This window comes from Danio aesculapii, chromosome 17 (genome assembly GCF_903798145.1).
Source record: "Danio aesculapii chromosome 17, fDanAes4.1, whole genome shotgun sequence".
Classification (NCBI taxonomy): Eukaryota; Metazoa; Chordata; class Actinopteri; order Cypriniformes; family Danionidae; genus Danio; species Danio aesculapii.
The window spans coordinates 15862515-15873848 of NC_079451.1; positions in this window are offsets into that span (position 1 = coordinate 15862515).

Consider the following 11334-nt stretch of genomic DNA (forward strand, 5'->3'; position numbering starts at 1 on the left):
ATCAGTATTAGGAAAATGGAGGCATTGAATTTTCATTTAGCATTAATTGTTGAAGCTTTTGTCATGCTGTATGGTAATGTCACAATATTGACCGGGCAAAAGGCTGAAGAATTCATATACAATTCCAGAGGATGATAAAATCAGAATCAGAATCAGAATCAGAATCAGTTTTATTGCCAAGTGTGCTTCACACACACAAGGAATTTGTTTTGGCTACAGAAGCTTCCAGTGTACATAAAGTGACATGTGACAACACAAAATAATCTGAAAAAATAAAATAATAATAATAAAAAATGATGAACATTAAACAGATGCGGTTAGTGAAGAAACCTGGATGTTGAGTTGTATGTACAGATTGTTATAAATATACAGGTTACAAGGTGCTGTGTACAAGTGCGAATGTAGAGAGTATTGCATTGTATATTGATATAAGGTGCTGTGTACAAGTGCGTATGAGAAAGTATTGCACATATTTATTGCACAGTAGGGGAATATTTAACTGTTCATAAGGTAGACAGCCTGAGGAAAGAAACTTTTCCTGTGTCTGGCTGTTTTTGTGCTTGGTGCTCTGAAGCGCCGACCAGACGGTAACAGTTCGAACAGGTAGTGTGCTGGGTGTGAGGCGTCCAGAGTGATTTTGCGAGCCCTTTTACTCACTCTGGAAGAGTACAGTTCTTGAAGTGTAGGAAGGGTAGTGCCAGTGATTCGTTCAGCAGTCCGGACTATTCGCTGTAGTCTACGGAGGTCAGTTTTGGCAGCTGAGCCGAACCAGACGGTGATTGAAGTGCAGAGGATGGATTGGATGACAGCTGAGTTGAACTGTACGAGCAGCTCCTGTGGCAGGTTGACTTCCTCAGCTGACGAAGGAAGTACAGTCTCTGCTGGGCTTTCTTCACAATAGAGTCTATATGAGTGTCCCACTTCAGATCCTGAGAGATGGTGGTGCCCAGGAACCTGAATGACTCTACTGCAGCCACAGTGCTGTTCATGATGGTGAGTGGGGGGAGTGCAGGGGGGTTTCTCCTGAAGTCCACTATCATCTCCACTGTTTTGAGCGTGTTCAGCTCCAGGTTGTTGTATCTGCACCATAACGCCAGCCGCTCCACCTCCTGTCTGTATGCAGACTCGTCACCGTTCTGGATGAGGCCGATAACAGTAGTGTCGTCTGCAAACTTAATGAGTTTGATGGAGGGGTCTTTGCAGTGCAGTCGTTGGTGTACAAGGAGAAGAGCAGTGGAGAAAGAACACATCCCTGGGGGGCACCAGTGCTGATGGTGCGGCTGTCGGATGTGATTTTGCCCATTCTGACTAGCTGCTGTCTATCTGTCAGAAAGCTGGTGATCCATTGACAGACAGAGCTAGGAACAGAGAGCTGGGCCAGTTTGTACTCAAGCAGTGATGGACGATGGTGTTAAAGGCAGAACTGAAGTCCACAAACAGAATCCTTGCGTAGTTCCCTGGTTTGTCCAGATGTTGTAGGGTATAATGCAGTCCCATGTTGACTGCATCATCCACAGACCGGTTTGCTCTATAGGCGAACTGCAGGGGGTCCAGCAGGGGTCCAGTGATGTCCTTCAGATATGCTAGCACCAGTCTTCGAATGACTTCATGGCCACAGATGTTAAGGCCACAGGTCTGTAGTCATTGAGTCCTGTGATCTTTGGCTTCTTGGGATTGGGATGATGGTGGAGCGCTTAAAGCAGGATGGAACTTTGCGCTGTTCCAGTGATCTATTGAAGATATGGGAGAAAATGGGAGCCAGCTGGTCAGCGCAGGTTCTCAGACAGGCTGGTGAGACACCATCTGGCCCTGGTGCTTTCCTTCTCTTCTGTTTACTGAAGATCTGACGCACATTTTCCTCACTGATCTGAAGAGCAGGGGGGGAGAGGAAGATGGCTGGAGGTGTTGATGGCTGTGTAGGGCGATGGTCCGGGCTGTGTTGATGTGGTGTTGATGGCTGTGTAGGGAGATGGTCCGGGCTGTGTTGATGTGGTATTGATGGCCGTGTAGGGCGATGGTCCGGGCTGTGTTGATGTGGTGTTGATGGCTGTGTAGGGAGATGGTCCGGGTGGGTGTGAGGTGTCTGGTCATAGGTGTCAAACCTACAGTAGAACATATTCAGCTCGTTTGCAATATGTTTATTGCTGTCGATACTGGGGGACGGTGTCTTGTAATTAGTGAAATCTTTTAAGCCTCTCCACACTGATGCAGGGTCGTTAGCTGAAAACTGGTTTTGCAGCTTTTTGGCATAGCTTTTCTTAGCCACACCAATCTCCTTTGTCAATGTGTTCCTGGCCCGATTGTACAGGATCCTGTCACCACTCCTGTAAGCATCCTCTTTGGCCTGACGAAGCTGTCTGAGTTTTGGTGTGAACCATGGTTTATCATTGTTAAATGACAAGTAGGTCCTGGTAGGGATGCATAACTCCTCACAGAAACTGATGTATGATGTTACAGTCTCTGTGAGCTCGTCCAGATCTGTGGCTGCAGCTTCAAAAACATCCCAGTCAGTGCATTCAAAACAGGCTTGTAAGACCTGCTCTGTGTCGTTGGTCCATCTCTTGACAGTCCTTAATACTGGCTTAGTAGTTTTAAGTTTTTGCCTGTAAGTTGGTATAAGATGAACCAGGCAGTGATCGGAGAGTCCTAGAGCTGCTCTGGCGACGGAGCGATATGCATCCTTTATTGTGGTGTAGCAATGGTCCAAAATTTTATTGCCTCTGGTGGGGCATGTAATGTGCTGTTTGAATTTAGGCAGCTCATGTGTGAGTTTTGCCTGATTAAAGTCCCCAAGTATGATAAAAGCAGAGTCCGGGTGTTGTTGTTCTGTCTCTGTGATCAGATCAGCCAGCTGTTGCAGTGCAGTACTCACGTGTGCTTGCGGTGGAATGTAAACACAGACGAGAATGAACGAGGAAAACTCTCTTGGTGAATAAAACGGCTTACAGTTAATGAAAAGCATTTCCACATCAGGACAGCACATCTTCTTTAACACAATTACATCCGTACACCACCTTCTGTTGATGTAAAAGCATGTCCCACCACCGCGCGTTTTGCCCGTTGACTCCGTATCGCGATCTGCTCTGTACAGCTGAAAGTCCGGTAGGTTTAATGCGCTGTCCGGAATGGCTTCGTTTAGCCAGGTTTCCGTGAAACACAGGACAGCAGAGTTGTTAAAGTTCTTGTTTTTGCATGTGAGCAGAAATAGTTCGTCCATTTTGTTAGGAAGAGAGCGGAGATTCGCCAGGTGAATGCTGGGCAGCGCCGTTCTGAAGCCGCGCTGTCTTAGCCTGACGAGCGCGCCGGCTCGCTTCCCACGCTTGCGCGTCTTGTAGCGTTTCCACAATGCGGCTGCTCCGCCGACTACAATGTTCCGCAAAACGCCACAAAAATCAAAATCCAGTTCTTGATTAGTTGGTGTGCACTGCCGAATGTTCAGCAGCTCGTCCCTGGTGTAACTGATCGTGTTTGACAAACATAAAACAGGACAGACTAACAAAAACAGTGCAAACACTGGAGAGCCCCCCGCCGAAGCGGCCATCCGCGGCGCCATCTTGATGAGGTCTCAATCTCAATATAGTGTAAAAAACACAATATAGTGTAAAACACAATATAGTGTAAAAAAATCACAGGTTAATTAATAGGTTCTATATTTCAGGATTTTTTTTGTATAGTTACAGTTATGAATTGCATTATGGGACCTTTATCTCAGCAAAAATACTGGTAGTTTATTATCAGGTTATTGTACTTTAATTTACAACATCCACCAAGACATTAAATAACTATAATCTATTAAAAATGTAAATGAGTTGTTGGAGGAACAATCTATATCCCAAAATCAAATATATAATAATACAAATAAAAAAGACAAGAATCACAAAATACAGAAAACTCTCAATTTTTTTAATTACGTTTTGTTTTTAAAATTGTGTACTTTAATTTGATTTTCAGTAACGTCACTAAAATTAAATGCAAGAAATATCTACGCTACCTGACAAAAGACTTATCGTTGATCCCAGTTGTAAGGGCAACAAATAATAACTTGACTTCTAGTTGATCATTTGGAAAAGTGGCAGAATGTAGATTTTTTGGATGATTCATCTGTTGAGCTGCATCCCAATCATCACAAATACTGAAGGAGACCTATTGGAACCCACATAGACCCAGGATTCTCACACAAATCAGTCAAGTTAAGTGAAGGAATAATCATGGTTTGGGGTTACATTCAGTATGGGGGCATGCGAGAGATCTACAGAGTGCATGGCAACATCAACAGCCTGAGGTATTAAGACATTTGTGCTGCCCATTACATTACTAACCACAGGAGAGGGCAAATTCTTCAGCAGGAGAGCGCTCCTTCACATACTTCAGCCTCCACATCAAAGTTCCTGAAAGCAAAGAAGGTCAAGGTGCTCTAGGATTGGCCAGCCCAGTCACCAAACATGAACATTATTGAGCATGTGTGGGGTCAAATTAAGGAAAAGCCATTGAAGATGAATCCAAAGAATCTTGATGATTTCTGGGAGTCCTACAAGAACGCTTTGTTTGCCGTTCCAGATGACTTTATTAATAAGTTATTTGAATCATTGCAGAGATGCAGTCCTCCAAGCTCATACACAATATTAACTCTTTTTCTTCTATGACTTTACATGACTTTATATTCTATATTGTACATTATTTCTGTAAGTGACAAGACTTTTGTCTAAGCAAAGTCAGACCTTACTGTCCTAATTAAATAATTAAAAATCAACACATGATCCTATTTTATTTTGGTAAAATAGGCAAAATCTAGAGGCCTTTGCCTTTTATATAAGCCACTTCTGATACCAAATAATCAACTAGAAGTCAAGTTATTATTTGTTGTTCCTAAAACTTGGATAAGCTACAAGACTTTTGTCCGATAGTGTACACTTGTCACAGAAGTTATGATACTGTTAATTTAAAACTACAACTTTATTCATTAGCTCCATTAAATAAATGTTTTGAAAACTCATTGAAATCAAAAGTCTATTAAACATTAACAAAGTAATGAACGTCACCTAACAATAATAAATGCTTTAGTTTATGCTAATTATTGAATACAATTACATAAACAAATTGCCTTATACCATACAATTAGCTTTCATCGTCCATTTAGTTTAATTACTACTGTTAACAAGCGAAGCCTTACTGTAAATTTGTAAACAAACAATAGGCTTAAGAAAAATGAAAACATTTTCTATCAATATCTTGAGCAACATTAGAGATACATTAGAGTTACAAAAGTTATGATGCTGATATTAGTTTAAATATACGACTGATCTTTATTACCCATAATGACTCCATTAATAATAATAAAAAAAAAGGCTTTAAAGGCTTTAAAAATATATATATTTATTAAAACCAAAGCACACAGTGCAGGATAAGAAATTACAAACTGTATTAGTTTAAATGCACTTATAATACTATACATAATAATACATATACAATGAAGAATAATAGAGAAATTACAATATACAGATTATACAACCTTCCCACTATCCCCTCAAAAAAAAAAAATTAAATAAAAATAATTACACAAAAGCTGGGTTACAGATAAAGGAGTACAGTAAATAAGAGTCAAAATAAACATTGTTTAAATAGATAAAGTCCTTCTTTGGAGTCAGTGTTTCCTCTTTTAAATAGTTTATTATGAATTAGAGATGATAGAGATGAACTGAACTTAAACTCTGAAAACTGAACTACACTGTTCCAATTTACTATGATCTTTTATGTGAAGCTGCTTTGACACAATCTAGATTGTAAAAGCGCTATACAAATAAAGGTGAATTGAAAAATTGAATATCAACAGAACAGGCTACTGTAAATCAGGGCACTCTAAAGTTTAAATAATTAATCAGAGTATTTTGAAGTTGCTGATAATAATATCATGCTTGTTCATTATCACCATATAACTGCATATCACCACGTCTAATCAGAAAAAAAGTTGATATTATTTAATTGTATAATAATTTTCTCCTTTTCACCCTTCCCTTTATTTTTTTAAAAGCATGACATCCAGGTCGTTGGTCTCATAGGTTTTATTGCATGATTTACTTCAAGCATCTCTTGATTAACAAGCACAGGTTGGCACCCTTGAATGGGGTGATTTATTCAGCCATCTTTCAAGGAAATAAGTGGCTTTAATGAGCTGAGATGGTTGAATGGGCGTTTCGTCCGACGGCCGCGGCGCCTGCCAACCTCCTGATCCTGACACAGCATAAAGTGGCATCTTTTCTGAAGGTGCCCTCCAGTCAGACGGCCCTCTATAGCTGTCATGCTCTGCTGGTCAAGGCTTCGTCCTCTTCGGGCTCTGATCCACAGAGAGCTTTTAGCCTTAGCCGAGCAGAATGCAAGAGCAAAACATCCAGCAGCACACTTTACAATTCAGACTTTATCCTCGTCCGCTCTGGTTCAGAGACGGGACAATGTCAGACAGAACAAAGGGGGTTAAGCTGTCAGTGGAAGAAAATCTAAAAACATAACTGTTTTTGTTCCTTCTACTCAGAGATATTGGAAGCGCTTTTATTAGATGGTAATAGATTTAACTTAATTCATTCATTCATTCGTTCGTTCGTTCGTTCGTTCGTTCGTTCGTTCGTTCGTTCGTTCGTTCGTTCGTTCGTTCGTTCGTTCGTTCGTTCGTTCGTTCGTTCGTTCATTCATTCATTCATTCATTCATTCATTCATTTGTTGTCTGTTCATTCATTTATTAATTTCTTTGTTTATTCATTCGTTAATTGTTTTATTTATTTATTCATTTATTTTTTTATTCATTCATTTATTCAATTCTACATTTGTTAATTTATTTGTTAATGTCTTCATTAATTAATTTGTTCAATCATCTGTTTATCAGTATATTCATTCATTCATTCATTCATTCATTCATAAATTCATTCATTCACTTGTCATTTGTTTGTTCGGATCCGGCACCACCTGATTTTACCGATCCCACTGCTCAACATCCCTCCTCCCTGGTCCGCTGTTCACTTTCACTTTCTCCTGCGACTCCTCAACCCTCTTTACTTTTGTCCAAGACAACCCCCCGCTCTTCACCTTCGTCCTTCATCCGCGACACCCCTCCGCCATCCTACAACCCCCAACCCCCCTCCACCCCCCAACCCCCAACACCTCTCCATCCTCGGATAGCATGCCAGATCCGTTACCCCGATCTGTTCCAAGACCTCGCGATTCAGAAATTAAGCACTGGTTATACATTTATTTATTTGTTACTGTCTTCATTATTCATTTGTTCAGTCAATCATCTATTTATCAATATAATTATTAATTCGCTTGTCAATTGTATGTTCATTCTTTCATTTGTTTTTATTCATTGTTTTTTCATTCATTCGTTCCATTATACATTTATTTATTTGTTAGTGTCTTCATTAATTCATTTGCTCAGTCAATCATCTATTTATCAGTATATTCATTCATTCACTTGTTGTTTGCATGTTCATTCATTTGTTTTCATTCATTTCTTTATTCATTCATTCATTCATTCATTTATTTAATTATACATTTATTTATTTGTTAATGTCTTCATTAATTCATTTGTTTAGTCAATCATCTATTTGTCAGTATGTTCATTCATCCACTTGTTTGCATTTCATTCATTCATTTGTTTTTATTCATTTTTTTGGTCATTCATTTATTCGTTCATTCATTCATTCATTCATTCATTCATTCATTCATTCATTCAATTATACATTTATTTATTTGTCAGTGTCTTCATTAATTAATTTGCTCAGTCAATCATCATCTATTTATCAGTATATTCATTTATTCACTTGTTTGCAGGCTCATTCATTCGTTTTTATTCATTTCTTTATTCATTCATTCATTCATTCAATTATGCATTTATTTATTTGTTAATGTCTTCATTAATTCATTTGTTTAGTCAATCATCTATTTATCAGTATATTTATTCATCCACCTGTTTGCATGTTCATTCATTCATTTGTTTTTATTATTTTTTGTTCATTCATTCATTCATTCAATTATACATTTATTTATTTGTTAATGCCTTCATTAATTTATTTGTTCAGTCAATCATATATCTATCAGTATATTCATTCGTTTATTTATACCTTCATTTATTTGTTAATTTGCTAATGTCTCCTTTCATTTGTTTATCCTTTGATTTCTTCATACATGCATCTGCTTATTTCCATCATTTATTTAATGATTCTTTAAAAATAATTTGTTAATTTATTTGTTTAGTATCTGTTTATCTGTCCTTTTCACAGATTCATTCATTTGTTTATTCATTCATTCAGTAATTGATCCATCTGTTTATTCATTCATTTTATTAATAGCTTTGTCCATTCTTTTATTTCTTTGTTTATTCATTTGTTAATGACTTCATTCATTCACTGTCAGTTTATTCATCAATTTATTTGTTAATTTAATTATTTATTCTTTAGTTATTGTATTCATTCATTCATTCATTCATCTTTTAATGTTTTCAACCAATTAATCTGTTAATGCCTTCGTTCATTCATCATCTGTTTACTAATGTCTTCATTCATTCGTTAATGTCTTTATTCATTCGTTTCTCCCTTCATCTCTTCATTCATGCATCCATTGTTTCTTCATTTATTTACTCACTCATAAATAATTAATTTGTTCATTTATTTGTCTAGTATCGGTTTATTTATGTTTTCTGTTTTCACTCTTTTGTTTGTTCATTCGTTTGATAATTTGTTTATTCATTCATTAATTCATTCGTTTGTTCATTTATTTGTTAATGTCTTCATTTACTCCTTTGTTTATTCATTTGTTGATGTTTTATTCAATTATTGTTTGTTTATTCATTTACTTATTTGTTAATTTTTATTGAATAATTAACTTGTTATTGCATTCATTCGTTCCTTAGTCTGTTAAAGACTTCATTAATTTAATCGGGCAATGCCTTTATTTATTAATCTAATCATCTATTTACTACTGTCTTCATTCATTCATTTGTTAATGTCTTTATTAATTATTTTATCCTTTAATCTCTGCATTCATTTATTCCTTCATTGATTTACTTATTCATAAATGATGAATTTGCTCATTCTTTTTTTAATAATGTTTTCATTCATTCACTTCCTGGATTTAAACTAGCAACCTTCTTGTTGTGAGGTGACAGTGCTAATAACTGAGCCACCATGCCGAGAATAAACGGAGGTCAGAGCCAGCTCTAAATGGGCCAGCTCCTTTCCAATTAGAGGTCTCAGGGCTCCAGCATACCTACTTGACCATGCCACCCACTCCATCTATTTATTTGTCTGTTAATGAATGTATTCATTAATTCACTCTTTCATCTGTTTATTAACATCTTCATTCATTCACTCATTCATCCATCTGTTTATTATCAATTCATAAATTCACTCATCCATCTGTTTAATGTCTTCATTCATCCACTCATTCATCATCTGTTTATTATTAACTTCATTTATTTGCTCATTCATTTGTTTATTAATGTCTTCAATCATTCACTTATTCGTCTTTTTATTAATGTTTTCATTAATTCACTCATTCATCTGTTTATTAATGTTTCATTAATTTACTCATTCATCCATCTGTTTATTGTTTTCATTAGTTCACTCATCCATCTGTTTATTAATGTCTTCATTCATCCACTCATTCATCATCTGTTTATTATTATTTTCATTAATTTGCTCATTCATCTGTTTATTAGTGTTCATTCACTCACTCATTCATCCATTTATTAATGTTTTCATTAATTCACTCATTTATATGTTTATTAATGTTTCATTAATTTACTCATTCATCCATCTGTTTATTATTTTTTTCATTAGTTCGCTCATCCACCTGTTTGTTAATGTCTTCATTCATCCATCTTTTAATTATTGTTTTCATTAATTCACTCATCCATCTTTTTATTCACATTTTCATTAATTCACTCATTCATCTGTTTAATTATGTCTTCATTCATTCATTCATTCATTCATTCATTCATTCATCCATCCGTCTGTTTATTATTGTTTTCATTAATTCACTATTTCATCTGTTTATTAATGTCTTTCATTCACTCAATTATCCGTTTAGTACTATTTTCATTTATTTACTCATTCATCTTACTAATGTCTTCATTCAATTACTCATTTATCTATCTTTATTAATGTTTTCATTATTTCACTCATTCATCTGTTTATTGATGTCCTCATTCATCCATCTGTTTATTGTTTTCATTCATTCGCTCATTCATCTGTTTTTAATGTCTTTATTAATTCATTCATCATCTGTTTATTAATGTTTTCATTAATTCACTCATTCATCTGTTTATGAATGTCTTCATTTCATTCACTCATTCCTTCATCTGTTAATTATTGTTTTCATTAATTTGCTCATTCATCTGTTTATTAATGTCTTCATCCATTCACTCATTCATCATGTTTATTATTGTTTTCATTAATTCACTCATTCATCTGTTTATTAATGTCTTCATTCATCCATCTTTTTATTATTGTTTTCATTAATTCACTCATTCATCTGTTTATTAATGTCTTCATTTCATTCACTCATTCCTCCATCTTTTTATTAATGTCTGTTTATATATATATTAATTAATCTGTTAATGTGATGTACAGTAATAGTAGTTGTAATAAACAGTCCAGTCGACAATGATTGATTGATTGATTGATTGATTGATTGATTGATTGATTGATTGATTGATTGATTGATGTGAAGAAAATTAAGCTTGCGATTGGTGGAATAAATGTAATAATAATATACACCAAAACACAAAGTAAGTTATTTAAAACTGTTATATGTATTAAAATAATAAATTAACAAAATTTGATGAGCACACGTATTAGTATGTGATCAGGGTCTTTTGGATGATACAGTGAATTTAGACACTTTGAAATAATAAGGCCACATTTTAGGTTTGATTGTAATATACGTGACCCCATAGATGCAGAAATAATAATAAGTGCCTCCGTCATGCGGCGTCAGTGCAGAAGTGCTGTGAGTGAGAGTGAGACCTGAGCTGCAGCACAATTTCAATTTCAGGAGATTGATTTATGTTTTTTTCTCATCACATTATCATGTTAGTTTTGGTTACCAAGAGAAGGATATTCCTTAGCAACACACGCAAGGAGCAGCACAAAGCACTGGAGATGAATGACACCTTAATGCTTTTATTAAGCTTGTTTATTAGTTCTGTGAATATAAATAGTGCATGATCAGATCTGATTCTTCCCGTCAGCAACTGGCATGTCATACATTTGTAAATACAATGCAATGGAAAATTAATTTAATGGTTTCTAGTGCAACGCAGAAGGGAAACATTGTACAAGTACTAAT